Below are 17,648 nucleotides of genomic sequence, written 5' to 3'. Positions count from 1 at the left end.
AGCCTTGTGGAGTTGCATCCGTTGTCTGCGGCGATGATTTCAGTTTATTTTTCTATTGTCCCTTTTTCAGTTTCAGCACTGCCTTCTAGAATGTTTGCAGCCTCATCTAGGACCACCAGAAAAATTACTATGAAAACTCTGTGATCTATCATCCATGTGTTAATGGCAGTGCTCATCTCAGAGTCATTGCCATGCAATGCAGTACGTTCTTCTAATTTGACACTGACCTGTTGATGACAACTCTTTCAGAAACGTTTTACCATTTTTACCTCAAAGTTAATTTCCCCAATTTATGACTTTTAAGAAAATAACAAGACTTCTCAAAACTTTTACGAAAATTATTTACTGATTTTCTTTTATCATGAGAGCCTTTCAACTTGTCACAAAACACTTAGGCATGGTTTACTTTTGACAGATCAATATTGGCTATTACTCAATAAGCAAGCAGGCAAACATTGTCACCAGGCAATCATGTTATTATTGGACTTATTGGAACCTAGAATTAACTGGATCCTTTAATTTCACAAATGCAGAAAGACCCAAAAATAAACATTTCAGTTCCAACAAAGAGCTGATGAAAACAGTAGAAGGGCAAGATGTTCTACAGACTGAATGGTACTGAAAGAACTGGCGGAGGAGCTGGCCGAGCCACTTTCCATCATTTATCGGCAGTCCTGGCTATCGGGGGAGGTCCCAGTTGACTGGCGGCTAGCCAATGTGACGCCCATCTACAAGAAGGGCCGGAGGGCAGACCCGGGTAACTATAGGCCTGTCAGTTTGACCTCAGTGCCAGGAAAGCTCATGGAGCAGATTATCTTGAGGGTCATCACGCGGCACTTGCAGGGCGAGCAGGCGATCAGGCCCAGTCAGCATGGGTTTATGAAAGGCAGGTCCTGCTTGACGAACCTGATCTCCTTCTATGACAAAGTGACGCGCTTGGTGGATGAGGGAAGGGCTGTGGATGTGGTTTACCTTGACCTCAGTAAGGCTTTTGACACCGTTCCCCACAACATTCTCCTCAAGAAACTGGCTGCTCGGGGAGTTTGCAGATGACACCAAGCTAAGTGCGTGTGTCGATCTGCTCGAGGGCAGGAAGGCTCTGCAGGAGGATCTGGATAGGCTGGAGCGATGGGCTGAGGTCAACTGTATGAAGTTCAACAAGGCCAAGTGCCGGGTCCTGCACCTGGGGCGCAACAACCCCAAGCAGAGCTACAGGCTGGGAGATGAGTGGTTGGAAAGCTGCCTGGCCGAGAAGGACCTGGGAGTATTGGTTGATAGTCGGCTGAATATGAGCCAGCAGTGTGCTCAGGTGGCCAAGAAGGCCAACAGCATCCTGGCCTGTATAAGAAGCAGTGTGGCCTGCAGGTCTAGGGAGGTGATTGTCCCCCTGTACTCGGCTCTGGTGAGGCCGCACCTCGAGTACTGTGTTCAGTTTTGGGCCCCTCGCTACAGGAAGGACATGGACGTGCTCGAGCGAGTCCAGAGAAGGGCGACCAAGCTGGTGAGGGGTCTGGAGAACAAGTCTTACGAGGAGCGGCTGAGGGAGCTGGGCTTGTTCAGCCTGGAGAAGAGGAGGCTCAGGGGCGACCTTATCGCTCTCTACAGTTACCTTAAAGGAAGCTGTAGTGAGGTGGGGGTTGGTCTGTTCTCCCACGTGCCTGGTGACAGGACGAGGGGGAATGGGCGAAAGTTGCGACAGGGGAGTTTTAGGTTGGATGTTAGGAAGAACTTCTTTACCGAAAGGGTTATTAAGCATTGGAACGGGCTGCCCAGGGAGGTGGTGGAGTCGCCATCCCTGGAGGTCTTTAAAAGACGTTTAGATGTAGAGCTTAGTGATATGGTTTAGTGGAGTACTTAGTGTTAGGTCGGAGGTTGGACTCGATGATCTTGAGGTCTCTTCCAACCTAGAAATCTGTGTCTGTGTGTCTGTGTCTGTGTAGCAAAAGCAGGTTTGAGAATATTTCAATTCAATGCAATGTAGCAAGGTCTGAGAATATTTCCATATATATCAAAATATCAGATCATGTTATAAAAGCAATTTTGGGGTGTACTTGCAAATAGGAATGTGATACTTAAGCTGGGGATAATGACAAATACTATTAAGTATGCAAGGAATCCTTCCCAGAGGGCAGGGGGAAATGACATGAAATGTCTGACTAAGCTCTTTTTGGCCAGTGAAAAGCCAAGAGACAAAATAAAAACCACAAAGACTGTCTCTGTTCTTCTCCAATAGGTGATAAAGGAGCACGTGGAACAACAGATGAAAGAGATGTGTAGGAAAAGTTGAGAAGGGGTTGGAAGAAGTCAGAATTTTAAATTCTAAAACAATCTTAAAGAATAAAAATGCTGAGATGACAGTACTTCAGAATGCCTTCCAAGGATGAAACCTGTGTTAGGTATTAATTAATTAATTTATTTATTTCCATAACTGTAGACAATAAATCTATGCATATTTAAAAGAATAGGAACTAAAACCAAAGTCCGTCTTCCCTATTTTGAGTGCCTCTGGCTTCTTCGTATCTGGCCTGTGACTTCTGCATGCCTGTGGCTCCAGGTGAAAGACAGCAACTGCTATCAGTCTGCCACTTCTACTGCCTGTGCTGAAGTCCAAAACGTGGATCTGATCCCTTCCAGACTGAGAGGCTATGTATGCTATTTTGTGGTCATGTGCTCTGATGAATCTATCAAACCAGGAGTCATACTATAATAGAATCATAGAATCATTAAGGTTGGAAGAGACCTTCACAATATCACCCACTAAACCATGTTCCTTAGCACCAGGTCCAACCTTTCCTTGAACACCCCCAGGGATGGTGATGCCACCACTTCCCTGGCTACACACACACACAAAAGCAATAGCTGTACTGAAGAATGGGGAAAAATAAGTTAATCCTCAACAGTGATCTCAATAAAACCAGTGTTTATGAAATAGTTCAGAAAGATTTGCTTAACTGGAACAAGTGCAGGTTACAGTTATTAAAGTGGTCATGAGAATAGATGAACTAGTTTATGATGAGTGATTGGAAAGGCTTGGCTTGTTCAGTGTAGCAAGGTGAAGCTGATACAGGGTGGACTGATTCATATAACTACTGAGGAGAAGAAGCAAAGAGGAAAAAAGATGTCTTTAAGCTGAGGGAAAATGTTGGCAGTAGAATGAATGAATGAATGAACGAGTGAATGTAAATTAGCCATAAATTAATTCATTCTGAGAATTAGAGGTACATTTCTGATCCTCAAACATATGCTGGATATATATGCCAAGAGTTTTAGAGGTAAACAAATAAACTTTATAGAAACATAGAACTGGAAAATACCATCAAATTCTGTTCGCTGTAGTGGTAAGCATCATATCAAAAATTCTCCATACCTGTTTCTCCATCCCTTCACTATAACTGGTAGTAATCTGGGACTTGATGAGATTATATGACATGTTGATTGACAGAGACAGACAGAAACTCTGACTGGGATGGACCCTAGTTTTGAGTTCCTGTCCATCTGCTCTTCAAATGACAACATTCTTCTAATTTTAAGCTCAATTTCTTTTTGGTCCCAGTTGGACTATCAGGAGTGCGGTGTCCTGCAAAACTTCTCAGAAGTTTTCACAGTGTCATGAATAAAAAATGAATGGCAGGGATAGTTGGTAAATTTCTCTGCATGGCCAGATTTATAGACCACAAACTGTATTATTGTTATGTAGACAAATAAATATGCCAAAATGCCCTCTCAGCAATAGCAGCAATAGCTGAGTGTGTAAATCACAAAAATCATTTAACAAAAGCTTTCACAGCATGTCAAACATTTCCCACCCCTTAGGGAGACAATTGCTAGGTGAAGATGCCTTCTAAATGCTGAATTTATAAATGGGTTGGCAATATTGTACTGACTGGCAATAACTTCTCCTCTGTTCTTAAATGACTGATGTGATGACCTCTTTCTATAATTACCATGGCACATCATTACACTTTTGACCTTCTAGATTTTTTGTTTGTTTGTTTGTTTGTTTTTAATAATAAGTCAATTGATAGAGCTTTCCTTTTCTTTATTTGTTATATTAGCAGGAGATTACTGCTGCCTGTATTCTCTGGCACCCACCTGCATTCTGTTCTGGATGAGCTGTTTGATGGAGGTTATACAATACCATGCTACAGAAAGAGTTCATTCATGCTGCATTTTACTCACTGATCATCACTAAAAGTGGAATCACATTCTGCCTGTACATGCCTACCACTCTGTTGGCCTGTATCAGCAGAGCCCTGAATACACTGCAGAAGCCAAACTTCCTTGTTATGCAGATAATCCACTGTTTAGTAGATGCCATGCCACTCAGGCTGTTCCCAAACAATCCAAGCAGCCATTCAATGTGCAGATTATTTCATGTCAGCAAGTAAGTCCTTTGCTGCAGGACTGCCTCTGGCAGGACTGCCTCATGGACAACTCAACTGAGGACATGACGGAACAGTTACCCTGGTGAAAGTAGACTGATGAAAGCCCAGCACCTTCCCCTAAGCCAAATGTGGGCTATATTGACCCACAACAGCATTGTCCTATCATGGCAGCTGACCAGAAATTTTCTGCAGGATGGAAAATACTGTCAAACTGACAGAGGGTCAGTGATGCTCTCATACTCTGGAGAAGGTGTGTGACATGAGTTACACCCCACCGGAGCAACAGTGCAGTTTTAAGACTCCCCTCCAGCACAGTTTTCCCTTCCCTCTGTGCCTACCCCTTAAGCAGAAGCAGATCTGCTTGACACTGCCTGAGCCATACTGCCTGTGACCAGATGAGACAGTGAGGTCCCAGGCTTTCCCACTCCTTCCTATTCAATGCATCGGGGGTGACAGCAGAAGAGAGCACAGAATGCTAGCTCAGCAAAGCCTGGTTCTTTCCTTCAAACTGATGTAGGGATGGCTTTCCCAAACCACACCCCCACTCACTGTCTCCTTTTCCTAAACAACTTTCCGTCTCATTTCAGCCTGCAACAGGATCATAACAACAGGTGATCCTGAGAGGAGGTTGTCAGCCCCAGAATGTCTCCACCATGAGAAGAACCATCCTTTGGAGATGATTTGGTATCACAGATTCTTCAAACAAATTGTGGTTAATCTGCACAGCTCCTCACCATCAACAGAGTGGATGCCGAAAGTTTACATTTGTTCAAAAAGCTGCCACACAAATTCATGAGGAAGACCCAGGTGCAGATGCTTGACACACACATACACCCAACAAAGACATTGGGATCAGTGTGTGCCTGAGCCAGGAGCCACTGGGGAACGGGGCAGTGCTCAGGGGAAGCATCAGCACATTTGCCTGTTTGTATACTTGCCATCCCTTCTCTGCCTCATGCACCAGCAAGGCTCTCAGCCACTGTCAGAGAGACACTGCTCTGGGTCCAATTTTGGGCTTACCCAGAGAGCTTCCACATCCTGACAGGCCTGTCACCCACAGATATCACACAACAGCAATGCAGGCAGATCCCTCTCGGGGCCTGCACCTGGCAAAGAGGCCATGTCATGGAGAGCTTGGAGCCCAGGTGCTGTTGATGCCGTACCAGGACAGCCGCTGCTCCCTGGGAGGGGGATGCCCCTCCACTTGCAAGGGCCAGGCAGTCCAAGTACAGGCAGCCTCAGACATGGCTGCTGCCCATGGCTCTGGGTCAAGTGCATGCCCGAGAGGAGAAGCAGTTCATGCCTCTATCCCACATGTGCTGAACCACAGCCTCAGGCACTCACCGGGTTCAGACACTGAGGTGTGACTGCAGCAGAGCTGGGCCTCCAGACAGCTGAGTGAATCCCACTCGTGGGGTGCCATGGGCAGTGGGGACACACTGAATACTTAAACACAGGTGTTACCAGAGCTTTTTACAGAATCAGTAGTTCTCCCCTGATAGTTTCCAAAGTACCACAGCTGTTGCACTCAGCTGTGTCTGTCTGGGAACCCCACAGCATGATTTACAATGACATTCTGACCTCTTGGTTTCAATCAGTCCTTGCTGATTGGTCTCATCTTAACTCTGAACTGGTGGAGGAGGGTTGCATTTAGCCCCCCGTGTCACACAGTATGTGTGGATCAAGTACCACATTTTACCTATTCTACCAAATTATCTTCTCAGCTATCAAGGCAACAACAAACTCTATCAAAATTTTCATATTACTGTGCAAGTTGCCCAGCAATCATAGCCATTTTGCTACATCTGTGAGTATCGTTAGATACAAGAGTTTTCATGAGTAGTAGAGGCTTCTCCCCCAAGGCTGGTAGACACTCTTAATGTCCCAGCAGTTTTATTGCAAGAACTGTACCAAGCTAAAAAGTGACACTACCTTTTTACTTCTTTATGAAGCAGCACACTAAGCCCAATCATTAAAAAATAAAAATAAAAAAAGGCTGATGTGTTTAGCTGTGTCATGTACCAGGGAAACCAGTGACACTCTATTCCAGTGAACTGGTGACTGTTTGAGATTGAGGAGATAGAAAGCAAAGTTCTTTGGTGCTGGGATTTCCTATCAGATTTTTTTTTAATGAGTTGGTATTTGCTGACTTCCAGTAGTACTTACTGAATGCTGGTGTCCAATGCGTGTTTTAAGACTGAAGTATTGCACCTACCACAAGCCTTTACCAACATATGGTCCAGACAACAACAGCATAACTGAGCCAGCAACGAGTAGTGAGTAGGGCTGACCACATCAAGGCATGATTCATTCCAGTGTATTTGCAGTTCGTCAGGTGGTCCTCCGGCCACTACTATCCAGTTGACAACCAGAGGGCCCAGAAGCCTCCTGAACACTCTGACTACCTCTTCTTCAACATCTCATCACTTGTGAGAGCAGCAGCTGGTTAAAGCCATGACCGTTATAACTTCAGCAATAATGGAAAGACTGTGAATGTGGGTATGAGGTGAGGGAAAGCCTGCTCCTGACATAGGGAAGGAAATATTTATTCCTGGATCCTGGCATTCCTGCTGACTTTGCCCTATTCACCCCAGGACAGAAGTTCGTGGGCTGTTTCTCTGGCTTGCTGTTTATCTGCCCTGCTGATGGCTTCAGCACAAACTTAATCTTCTTGTGTGTGATCATCTTGCCCCTAAACTAGCAGACAGGAAAAAATAAGGATCTTTTCCCACTGCCTTCATTTTCTCATCAAAATGCAGGTATTTATTTGGCTTTCTAATATCTTTTGGATGATGGAGGTTCATGACTCAACTATGTTGAAATCACCTCCCCTAAATACTCATGTAATATATGAATAAAATATGTAATACGTAATATGTAATAAAAAATATGTAATATATGAATAAAATATGTAATACTCTGCTATCCCAATACCTTGCAGGAATACAAGAGCTCAGCTGTGCGATTTCTTGCCTCTGACCCAGCTGCTCTGATCCTGTGATGACTCTTTTTAAAGCTTCATTTTATTGTAGTAGATAGGAGATAGTGGAACACATAAAAGCAGCTTATAACACTCTACTTGTTGAGAGCTTGTATTTCCAGATGAGAAAGCTTTGGCTTTGCTTGGCACCACAAGTCAGTGCTTTAACTGATTTGCCTTTTGGCTCCCTACAGATGCCATGAGGGAGATTACCCTGGATATCTCCCCTTCTCTTTCCCAACAGCTTTCCTACGTCATGTTCATCCATCATACCCGAAGGTTTAACTTGCTGCTTCATCCTCACACACAGGCATCATAAGTCAGTCTTGTCTCCATGTGCAAATGGAGCAGATCAGTACCAACCTGTCTCTTCTGGTTAAGTGCCTGACTGCCAGGTATTTAACTGGAGATAACACACACACATAATAATAATAAAGCTGCAATATAGCTGTGTATTGCTCTGAAACCACGAGTCCCTGTCTGCTATGTTTAGCAGGTGTTGCATTTTGAGTTGTTTGTTTGTCAAGAGCGGGAAGAAATCTGGTACCAGGAACTTCCTGTAACCTAGCAGAGAATATTTTCAATTCTTTTACTGACTAGAGCTGGAATGTGTGAAGACATCCCCTCTGGAGCTCATCTACAGAGGAGGTGTTAGAGACTGGGCTCACACTGGCAGAAGAGACAATAGGAGAATCTTCCCATTTGAGTTTACTGGGTATCGGTGGGGCATTAGTGCCATTTGATAGAATAAACATTGTGAGAAAGAAGTGCAATAGGAAACTTGAGGTGGAAAAACAAGATGGACTCCACCTGCTACATTAAGTAAACTTACCATTAAGTAAATTTACTTCTTGGCATTACTTTGAACAAGAGACAGCCACCAAATCTCATAGCAGTTAGGAAATACTGATAACACAATCCTTGAACATCAGTTTTGAATACAGCCAATATAGCTGGTGGGAGTGCTAGTAGTACCTGCTGAGAATGCAAAAGTTAATAACGTTTCCACAGGCAACTTTGAGATTCCAACTGCTACAGTACCTTAAAGGAGGAAATCAGGTATCACTAGCACATTTTCTGCACCAAAAGTTACTGACTGCCATACAGCATTGCTTTTAACAGTAGTATGTTTTGCCCTGAAGAAGATGTAGAGACGTTAGTCATTGAATACAGAACTATGACAGTTTTCTTCAATTTCTCCAAGACAAAGAAGGACCTATGGAGCTGGAGACTCATCTCTGGCACCATGCTTCTTTTCCTTTACTTTATGGAGGGACATATTCTGACTGAAGGAGCAGAGGGCTCGAGGGTAATTCCAAGGGTGAAAACTTCTGGACCACTGACTTAGAGGAAAACATCCCTTCCTCTGCTGCAATGTCTCCTTCCTTAAGGGCATGCAGTACAGAAGTGTTGGAGAAGTGTTGGTGGGAAAGGATCTCTGGAGGTCTACAGTCTGATCTCCTCTTTGAAGCAGATGCATTGCCAGCAGTATATCATTGATATACTAAGAAAGACCATGTTTGATACAGTGATATATTTCTATATTTCTATCAAAAACCTTCACAAATAGAGGTCCCTCTTTTTTATTTTTATTTTCTTTTGTTCTTTTCCCTCTGGGCGGGTTGCCGCCAAACTGTACTCTCTCCTAGTAGAAACATTCTTCCTAATGTGAGTCTGACCCACCCAATGTTATATACCCTTGTTATATCATCTACTCCTGCTGAGTTTGGATCTCTCAGTTTTATAGCTGCCCTTCAGGTAGTTGTGGGCTGCCATTAGATCATCCCTTCACTGCTTCATCAAGCTAAATAAACCCAGGTAGAGGTTTATTAGCCTGACTAATCTGCTCTAGGTTGGTCACCAACTTCGTAGCCCTTCACTGGACACTCTCCAGTTTTTCCATGTCCCTCTTGAAATGCAGAGCCCAAAATGTGACACTGTATTCCAGATGTGGCTGTATCAGCCACAAGGACAGAAAGGGCAATACCTTCCTTCAATCTGTTGGACACCCTGTTGCTTTCCTCACAGTGAGAAATCACTGCCAGCTTGTATTCAAACTAGCATCTTCCCAAACCCCCACATGCATTCCAGCATGGCCAATACTAAGACACTTCTCAAGTTCCTAGAGGTTATTCTGCCCCAGATGGAAAACTTTGTACTTCTCCTTAGTGAGCTTCATGAGGTTTCTGTTCGTGTGGCTCTCAGGTTTATCAAGGTCCCACTAGATTTGTCCCACTCTTCCATTTGTGATGTTCAGCCACTTCCCCTAGACTGATATTATCTGCAGATTTTTCAAGGGTGTATTCTGTGTTGTGACTCAAGGTGTTAATGAAGATTTTGAAAGATAAGGGACCCAGTGTGAACCTCAGAGGAACCTTAACAGCTCTCCTTAACAGCTGCCAGCCAGCTACTAATTAGCTGCTGATTGCTACCCCTTGAACAGTCCAGACAATTTTAAAACCTCACAATAAATTACTTGTCCAGCACATACTTCCTCAGCTTCCAAATAAGATATCTGCAAAATACACTTCAAAAAATCCTCACTGATTTACACAGAACCTAAAGTTGTTTAGCATGGTATTTCACAAGGTGCATTACTTTCACCATTCTCCTCTCATCCACATGCTTATTTCAGCTGAAGAAAAATTTCCAGTTCATGAGATGAATGGCACCAAGACAAAAACACACAAGGGGGAAGTTCCTAATGGGACATAGACCTTGCTATGACTCACGATCTCTCAGTCACAGAACATGGGGGAGGGGAAGCTATATCTTCAGGGTTGGCAGAGAGTGAGGCAGCTGCTTGACCTTCATCTCAAGAGGAATCTATTTTCAGCATGCTTGAATCCCCTCTCCTACATGGGAATGTCAGCACTGCAGTGCCTTGCCCATGCCGCATTACTGTGCAGTACAGGCTATATGCAGGGAGTCCTCTCACTCTGCCTCTTCTGTTTTGATTGTGCTGTGCTTTGCTTCCAGTGTCAGGGGACTGCAGTCCTGCAGAGACGGAAACAGGGATGGCAGAAAGTTAAGAGGCAGGATCCATTTACTTTTCATTTTTGCATGAAGATACTGTTCACTCTTCCAGAAGGTCTTTCCCTTCCCAGGGACAGATATCTTTGTGGCAGCTCAAAACCTTTCTACAGTAAGGCTATACTAAACTAGTAAATTAAACATGTCCAGGAACTTAGGCCAACTGGCATGGGACTGCTTATGCTTATTGGAGTAAACTATTCCTGTATGAAGAATGGTGAGCCCGAATGCAGACTGTGTATTGGTAATGATCCCAGAAAATGCCAAATGTCCATTTATGTTTTTGAATCTACTTAGGAGAGTGGCAGTTGGCACAGATCAAAAGCTTGGCAGGGAATACACTAATATTTTATCACTATGTGATTGCTTTCCTGTAGCTGCAAATGTTCCCTGACATAGTGGAAGATACTAGGAAAGACAGCATGAGCCAAAGTTTTCTCCAGTGTAACTCACCAGTGTCTATGGACTTAGAGAACACAAGAATTAGAAATGGGTACTTTATTTTATACATTTATTTGTAAGAAACTTATAGGCCTGCATGTCAGGAAGCATAAATTAATCATTAGTGGGAGAAAGATCAGCTTCATGAAAGAAAAAAAGGTGCAGCCAAATATGAGTAGCTCAAAACACTTTAGGGGACACTCATGTGAGTGAACATGAGCATTTGCATTTTTGTCTTCTGACAGAAGGACAGTCCAAGAATTTTTCTTTGATTTCACTGCATTCTCAACTACAAGGAAATAAAGATGTGATGTCTGTATTCATAGTTTCAGTGACACAGAAACCCTTCATATCCAGTGTTTTTCAATGACGTTCATCTGATGCTCCTCTTCATCTTTGATTTCTATAAGCGTAGTCTGAATTAATTTTCCCTGGTCACATTCCATTGAAAACTTGAATTTAATATGTAGTCTAATTTCCTCGCTATAAAGGTATGTAAAGGTCTGCTCCTCTAAGAGTATCTGGGCAAGGACCTTATCCAATGCAGTCACACTAATCAATGAGGGCACGTGAGAATGTGGGAATACTTATTCCAGTAGCATATCTGATTGAGGACTACTTAGCTAGGAGACAATGATGACAAACAAACACAGTCAGTTGTACTAATTGATAAAGAAAGATATAATGTGGAAGTGTTGATATGAGCAAAGTTGTAAGAGCAAAGATTTCTGGATGGGGATGGTAAGAAAAGAAAGGAGAGCAATAAGCAAAAATGCTGAGACACAGACCTGACAAAGGAAAAATGGAGACGATGTCATGAAACTAACCTCCCAGTTAAACTAGTTGCCGAACTGTCAAACTACAGGGGCCACTTCCAAGATCAACTTTGCAACCTTGCAGCTGATAAGATAGGAGTGGACAAGTGGAGTGGGAGTGCTGCAGGAAACTGCGGAGCTCTGCAAAACCATGAGGGGTGTGCATGTGCAGGAGTGTGAGAAATATTTCAATGATTTTCTCAGAGTCTTCTGTGAAGTTATTTTATTCGCGACTGCAGTGGCGGGCATCCTGCAAGCAGGAGCACACAGTAAAAGTTTATCATAACCTTCTATTCCGTATTACCCGACACCTGATTGCCTCCCCTGTTTCCTCGTTGGCTGAGTACTACAGGTTCACAAGCTACTTGATGCCTTTCTATACCATATATGTACAATTTTATTTGACCAACCGTTAATTTCTTCTTTTCCTTTTTTTTACCTTCTTCTCTCGTGACTAGAGAGCCCATGATTTTTGTTTTGACTGATTTTGCACTGCTCATCCTGTTTTTCTTAGATATTCTCCTTATTTTGGGACAGTGGAACCTTCGCCTTATCTGCTTAATATACTCCCCACTGCTATGCTACAGTCATGTCTACACAATCACTTTTGAATATCCAAGGTTAGTGGAATTTTCCACTGCAAAAACACCTTATATTGCAAAAACACAACTTTGTTTCTCACAGGGGGAAGGGGAGCAGGAGGAACAAAAAAAGGGGAGGGGGGTGTAAGCAGAAAAAGGTTTTACGTCATGTGTAAAACGGGGCCAGTTAGTACACTTGTCCGGCTAAGGCCTGCACCTGATCACAACGGTCTGTCCTATCTTTTTATATCTTTTCTCGTTAAATCTTTTCTCAGCTCTCTCTCTGTATTCGCACTCTGTCCCATTTGTATGTGTGCTGCAACGATGAAGTGCCAGCTATGGGTGAAATTTGGATGTGGGTCTGTGAAGATTGGTGCGAGATCCTGGAGTCTGGCTAGGTGAGCAGGCACCCCAGCCTGTGGTGCTGACTGTGGGAGTAACTGGAGTAACTCGATCCCAGCTACTGGAGCAAAGAGAGTCTTCTACTCACAGCCACTGGGGCAGGAGTATTGTGTGTTCCCAAACCAGCTGGGTGGGGGGGTGGGCTGGCATGAGTGAAGTGTGTGCCTGGTTCTGCACGGGCAGCTGGAACAGGGCTGTGAAGCATAGCCTGTGTGCCTGGTGCTGGCTGCTGGGGGGCTGAGTGCCTGCATCTTCCCCAAACCTGTTGGGGGGGAGGAGCTGTGCATGTACATTCACTGGCAAACTCCAAGGTGAACCAGTCAGCAAGTTCAGAGTTCAGCGGGGCCTGAGGTCTAGGCTAGGATATCAGGAGAGTGGAGTGTCCATGCTGGTACATCCAGGGGGACTTTCAAATGTGGAATGCATGTGGGATGAGTGTGTGAGAGCTGTATGTTTGCAGCAAGCATCAGGTGGGACCAGCTGATGAGGAGGGAACCTGTAAAGTAGTTAAGGGGGCCTGGGATCTGGGCAGGGATGCTGGATGGACAGAGGGGCCATGCCAGTACTCAAGGGAGAGTGCTGTATGTGTGCCTGCACTAGTCACCTCCTGCCTCTGCCAGCCAGCCATAACGAAGGGAACTCATCTGTCTGTGTCTATATTTTAGGTGAGTCCTGTGTGAAAGTGCTGTTGAAGGCAGCCCTTGTGTGACCAGTCATGTCACTGTCCTGTCTCCCTCTCTGTGTGTCTGTGTCTCTGGGATACGTGGTCAGCTTTGCTACCACATGAACCTGCAAAGTGGCATCCACTTTCCCCAGCCTGGACCCTGTGTCTTCAGGCACCAGGCTGGGCCCCAGTGGGTACGCAAGAGCAGTTCAGTGCTGGAACAGCTGGAGGAGGCAGGTGTGTTCTTTACATCACTTAACAGTTGCTAGTAATGGTTGAGATTATTTGCTGAAATCCTCAGCCAGTGGCCAAGGAGCAGAGAAGGAAAAAACAAATAGTGAAATACTTTGCTCTATGGTTGAACACAGCAGACAGCAGATTTCACTGGCTTCACTTTTTGAAGCGTTATCTAAGAATGTTTCATGCTGTTGTCTTCAGGTGTTTTAGTTCATTCTTTTTCCATCTGAATTACTGTTCAGTAGTCCTTGCCTGTGTTATTGTTTTCTTTGTGTCACCTGTGTTCTCCAAACTCAAAAACATTAATGATCATACTGAATAAGTCCCAGCTAAATAGATGTTCTGTACACCACATGCTTTTACTCAGGACAGTAAATAGCCAGACAATCACTTTGTGGAGGCTGCTGATACACAGATCGACTCTTGGAAGGCTCTTACGCACCACTATGCTGATATGGATCACAAGTTCTGACAAATTTGGGCAACTTCTGACATATGTCCAAGTTGCTCATGAAACCCTGCTGCTTTGGAATGATTTTACAAATAAACTTTCAAGCAAGACATGTAAATAAGCTACATTTTTTATCTGGATTTCCATCTTTTACAATTTTTGTTTTATTTAGTTAAAAGGAAAATGTTGACAATATTTTTCAATTGTCTGTAGTTCTTTCAGTTCACAAGGTGTTTTACTGCTGCCTACTAAAATATCAGGTAAAGAATTTTCTCTTTTAATATATTCTTTTCCAGATAAAGGCAGAAGACAAATGGCAAATTTAAAAAATAAACAATTAGCATGTTTATTTTGATTTTTCTCAGTGTGGCAAATTTAACATCAGCAAAAGCATTCCTTTAAAATGGGAAATAAGCTGTGGGATGTCATGGGATGGGGTGTTCAGCTGTGACCTGGAAGACCAAGATGACTAGATTTGCAAGTACTAATTAATGGAGGTCCTCCTAAAAAACTAAGGCATTAAAATGTATTTTTATAGTGAAAGCTTTTATAGTATGGTGGGATGTTATTTGCTCAGGAGAGCAAACTTTGGCCTTATCAGGGATCTACCTGGAAGAATCCCATGGGATTGGGATGGGCCTTAGCGGGAAGGAGGTTCAAGACAGCTGGTCAATATTCAAGCATCACTTCCTCTAAATTCAAAATCGCTGCATCCCTATGAGTAAAAAGGCAAGCAAAGAGGGCAGGAGACCTGCATGGATGAGCAGGGAGCTCCTAGCAAAGCTAAAACACAAGAAGGAAGTTTACAGCATGTGGAAAAAGGGACAGACCACTTGGGAGGAATGTAGGGAAACTGTCAGAGTGTGCAGGGATGCAACAAGGAAGGCCAAGGCTCATTTGAAATTAATTCTGGTAAATCTGAAAACTAGTAAATCAGTAAGTCTGGAGAAAGGATCAAAGAGGTCAAAGAGGTCAAAGAGGATCAGGTCAGAGATCATTTAAGCAAACCTGACATCCACAAAAAATGCCTGGAAAAGTGATGGAACAGCTCATCCTGGAGGTCATCTCCAAGCATGTGGAGGATAATAAGGTGAATGGGAGTAGTCAGCATGGATTCACCAAGGGGAAATCATGCTTAATCAATCTGATAGCGCTCTATGATGAGACGACTACCTGGGTAGATGAGAGGAGAGCAGTGGCTCTGGTCTACCTTGACTTCAGCAACGTTTTTGACACTGTCTCCCATAACATCCTCATAGACAAGCTCAGGAAGTGTGGCCTAGATGAGTGGACAGTGAGGTGGATTGGCAATTGGCTGGATGTCAGAGCTCAGAGGGTTGTGATCAGCAGCGCTGAGTCTAGTTGGAGGCCTATAGCTAGCGGTGTCCCCCAGGGCTCAGTACTGGGCCCAGTCCTGTTCAACCTATTCATCAACAAACTGGATGATGGAACAGAGTGCATCCTTAGCAAGTTTGCAGATGACACAAAGCCCAGAGGAGTGGCTGATACCCCAGAGGGCTGTGCACTGTACAGAGGGATCTGGACTGGCTGGAGAGATGGGCCGAGAGGAACCTCATGAAGTTCAACAAGGGCAAGTGCAGGGTCCTGCACCTAGGGAGGAATAACCCCAAGCACCAATACAGTCTGGGGGCTGACCTGCTGGAGAACAGCTCTGCAGAGAGGGATCTGAGAGTCCTGGTGGACAGTAGGCTGACCATGAGCCAGCAATGTGCTCTTGTGGCCAAGAAGGCCAATGGTATCCTGGGGTCCATTTGGAAGAGTGTTGCCAGCAGGTCAAGGGAGGTGATCCTCCCGCTCTACTCGGCCCTGGTGAGGCCGCACCTGGAGTATTGTGCCCAGTTCTGGGCTCCCCGGTACAAGAGGGAGATGGAACTACTGGAACGAGTCCAGAGGAGGGCTATGAAGATGATTAGAGGACTGGAGCACCTGTCATATGAGGACAAGCTGAGAACTGGTCCTGTTTAGCCTGGAAAAGAGAAGACTCAGGGGAGACCTCATCAATGTGTATAAATACCTGAGGGGTGGGTGTTGAGAGGATGGAGCTGACCTCTTTTCAGTTGTGCCCAGCAACAGGACGAGAGGCAATGGGCACAAACTGAAGCACAGGAGGTTCTGGCTCAATATGAGGAGGCACTTCTTTACTGGGAGGGTGACAGAGCACTGGAACAGGCTGCCCAGAGAGGTTGTGGATTCTCCTACTCTGGAGATATTCAAAACCTGTCTGGATGCCGTCCTGCACAATATGCTCTACGTGATCCTGCTCAGCAGGGGGTTTGGACTAGATGATCTCCAGAGGTCCCTTCCAAACTTGGCCATTCTGTCATTCTCTGATTCTGTGATATGACACTTAAAAATACTCGCAACAATGAGATTTTCCTTTAGTATGCTTATAGTGAATGGATATATGTGCTGTCTGCCTACACGTTTTCAGTCTTGCTGGTCTGTTACAGTTTATAAGGAACTGATGATGGCTGAGCTTCTAACTGTCATCTGTGTCAACCACACAATGTTGAATAGGGTGAATTTAAGCCAGCAAATTTAGCTTTTAGTTGAAGCTATTTAATTATGCTGGTTCCTGGTACTGATATTGAAACCAATTTTTCAAGTATTTAAATCTCAATCCATAAGAAAATACTTGTAGCTTAAAAGGGACACAGAGTTTAATCTGCCCTTGAGTTTATAAGAGAGTTGAAAGTTTTGTCCAGGATGGGAGACTGATTTTCTTCTCAGGCTGTTAGCTAAGATGTCTCTAATTTATCATCTGCTTTTGGAAGAAATAGAGGTTTGGACTTCTGCCAAGGTGATCGATGCATCACAGGACCATGTTTACAGCATTCCCTACAGGGTTTTGGGCAGTTTCCTTTCCTTTTTTTGGGCAATTTTCCTTTCCTTTCCAATATGACACATTTGTGGGAACTGTGGCTATCCCTGCCACTCAGGAGTACAGGTGTTGTTACTAGAAGGTCATTAAGATATTTTTAATTAAACTGAATTCTGTCTTTGAATTCAATCAAAGTCGATCAAATATAAGACCACATTTTTCAATACGTTCAGAACTGTCCCAGCTGTGACTGAGTGGTCAAAAATTAGCTGTTCTTGAGAGGGACTATATCTAGGCCAAGAATAAACATACTGGAGAATTTCACATATAAAGGATCCTCCAGTTTTATTAACATATCCTGCTGTGCCTATCTCCATTAGCTTGAAACTTGGATCTTGTGAAGTAAAGACTGCTGCATTACAAACTTTTACCAATGCGCAACAGTGTTATTTCATAGAATCATAGAATCATAGAATGGCTTGTGTTGGAAGAGACTTTAACTAGTTCCACCCCCCCTTATCATGGGCAGGGATGCCAGACACTAAACCAGGTTGTTCAGGGCCCCATCCAGCCTGGCCTTGAACCCTACCAGGGATGGGGCATCCACAACTTCTCTGAGCAATCTGTTCCAATGCCTCACTACCCTCTGAGTGAAGAATTTCCTTCTAATATCTAATCTAAATCTCCTCTCTTTTAGTTTTAAACCATTCATCTCCCTTGCCCTATCACTATTTGCCCATGCAAAAAGTTGTACTCCATCTTTTTGATAAGCCCCCTCTAAGCACTGAAAGGCCACAACAAGGTCTCCCCAGAGCCT

Source organism: Cygnus atratus, chromosome 18 (assembly GCF_013377495.2).
Source record: "Cygnus atratus isolate AKBS03 ecotype Queensland, Australia chromosome 18, CAtr_DNAZoo_HiC_assembly, whole genome shotgun sequence".
NCBI classification, from domain to species: Eukaryota; Metazoa; Chordata; class Aves; order Anseriformes; family Anatidae; genus Cygnus; species Cygnus atratus.
Note: the sequence above shows the minus strand (reverse complement) of the source record.